This window comes from Procambarus clarkii, chromosome 69, assembly GCF_040958095.1.
Source record: "Procambarus clarkii isolate CNS0578487 chromosome 69, FALCON_Pclarkii_2.0, whole genome shotgun sequence".
NCBI classification, from domain to species: Eukaryota; Metazoa; Arthropoda; class Malacostraca; order Decapoda; family Cambaridae; genus Procambarus; species Procambarus clarkii.
In genome coordinates this window covers 7,111,252-7,114,035 of record NC_091218.1, presented here as the reverse complement: position 1 = coordinate 7,114,035, position 2,784 = coordinate 7,111,252, and positions in this window count along the sequence as shown.

Sequence of the window (2,784 nt, the reverse complement as noted above, 5' to 3'; positions counted from 1 at the left end):
TCGACTCTTTGTCTGCTGTGTAACTCTCCCTCATTCTAATGAGTTGTTATCATATAATTCCTGTTTCTTCTTTCCTTAGGTTGAGCAGGCTCAGTCTCTCTAGAAAGAGATTATCGTCACAATATATATATATATATATATATATATATATATATATATATATATATATATATAATGTCGTACCTAGCAGTTACGTAGTAGTCTCTACTTCGCCAAATATTCAAGGCTCAACTTGCTTAACAGGCAGAGTGATTTTAATTATTAAAAAAAAGAATATTTCCAAATTGCATTGCAATTTTTGGTCTGGGATTTATTATTTTGATCACATCATTATTTTCTCCTAAATAAAAAGGACTCATGATTTAATACTTCATAACAGCCCCAATAAACAGTACAACCTTCTCCAAAATGCATTCGTAGTCTACCAATTTTCTTCCCCCTAAGAAATGGAGGCCACCTTCCACCTACTTATATTGAAGGCCACATTCCACCTACTTATATTGGAGGCCACCTTCCACCTACTTATATTGGAGGCCACCTTCCACCTACTTATACTGGAGGCCACCTTCCACTTACTTATATTGGAAGCCACCTTCCACCTACTTATATTGGAAGCCACCTTCCACCTATTTGTATTGGAGGCCACCTTCCACCTACTTGTATTGGAGGCCACCTTCCACCTACTTATATTGGAAGCCACCTTCCACCTACTTATATTGGAGGCCACCTTCCAGCTACTTGTATTGGAGGCCACCTTCCACCTACTTGTATTGGAGGCCACCTTCCACCTACTTATATTGGAGGCCACCTTCCACCTACTTATATTGGAGGCCACCTTCCACCTACTTATATTGGAAGCCACCTTCCACCTACTTGTATTGGAGGCCACCTTCCACCTACTTATATTGGAGGCCACCTTCCACCTACTTATATTGGAGGCCACCTTCCACCTACTTATATTATACTACGTATACCACCACAAAGTTTTCGACAAGACTGACCTGCCCTCTACAAGCTACAAGCAGAGTGTACATAATACAACACTCACTACAGGAACATACAAGTCAATAATACGAAAAAAAGACTCGAACCCGCCAATAACCAAAGGATAATGCAAAATTCTGGACACAATACTCAATAGATATAAAAAAGACGCACGCTAAATATGAAGAACATTCAGCTCCTGATATCACCAAACATCACCACATAACACCATATCTACCCATCATCACCACATACCCATATCATCACCATATCTACCCATCATCACGATATACCCATATCATAACCACATATCATATCTACCCAAACACCGAAGGGACCCGATTTTCGCGCAATGCCTTACCTAATGTTTGATTAGCCACGTTTTCTTTATTCTTACAGTACTTCATTATTCTTTACTGATATATTTGATTGCTTTATATTAAATAAAACAATCTTTATTACTATAATGCTTCGACCCTTCACCTCACACCTTCACCCTTTCCACCTTTTGTATTTAACCTAAAATTGCACTTTTTGTATTCATTGTTTTCCTGAAGATGTTCTAGACTGGAATGAAACGTTGTAGAAAATATATCCTTCAATAATTACTAAGAGTTTCTTTATAAGGAATTTGGTATCATGATTGTTTCTTTCTTGTCTTGAATCATCGTTCACGCAGTTGATATTTTTGTTACGTATTTAAATTCTATACATTCAAACGTGACATATATGTACAAAATTAAGGATAATTCTAAAATTTATTTTCTTGATACATTAGTTATTAATACTGGAGTTCAATTTGTTACGTCACTTACCGTAAACCCACATGTACAAAACTGAGTTTACACTATCTTAGTTTTCGTTCAAAACTATACAAACTGAATATAATAAAACTTCAATAAACAGAGGTTTCATTGTCTGTTCAGATTATGAATTACTTGATACTGAAGTTCAGTTTCTGCAAGAATTTCGAGTGCGTTTGCTATAAAGATATTTTATAGATTTCCTGGGGAGATTCTTAACTACCAATTTAAACCTGCTATCGAGGTAATGACAGTTCCTAGAGGTATAGTGTATCTAAATATGGAAACTTCATATGCTGAAAGTTATTCCTTATGGAAAGAACATCGGCATATTCTTAGTAATATCCACAAATTAGTTTTCAGTTCGTGTTTACTAACAATAACACCATTATAATCTATTTAAAACGTGGAGATGCACTATCCCAAATTATCTATATATTTCTTACGTCCTTCTTCACTCTTGAAAGAAGTTGAAAAATTAACTCTCAAAAATTCATGTTTCGATTTTGATGGGTCTGATGTACTCACCTAGTTGAGCATACGGGAGTTGAACTCTATCTTTTTGGTCCCGCCTCTCAACTGTTACTGTGTGACACTTGAGGATGTGGTCCCGTAGGTTACACCTTAGCATCTTCGGAGGCAAAGTGAAGACAGACTGCCTGGGATAGCGATGTGTATTCCCTATTCTGTTGCAAAGTTTGGGTAATGATCTTCTGTATTCTAATGGGTTGGCTACGGGATTTGGTATAAACTGTTACTATTCACTTGGTCCTGTAGTTAACAGGACGTGCCTATATATAAACTATCAGTAACAATTTGAGTGATTTATATGAAATGCTACACTATGCCTAATCTCTTATTGTGGATGTATATGTCCATTATCTTGGTGTTACGTGAATAATTAAAGGGATATTTAATAGTGAGCTTTTCCCCAGTGATCTTAATATAGAGGCACGACGACAACAGTAGTGAAGTTGAGGATTACAGCGACGCGCAC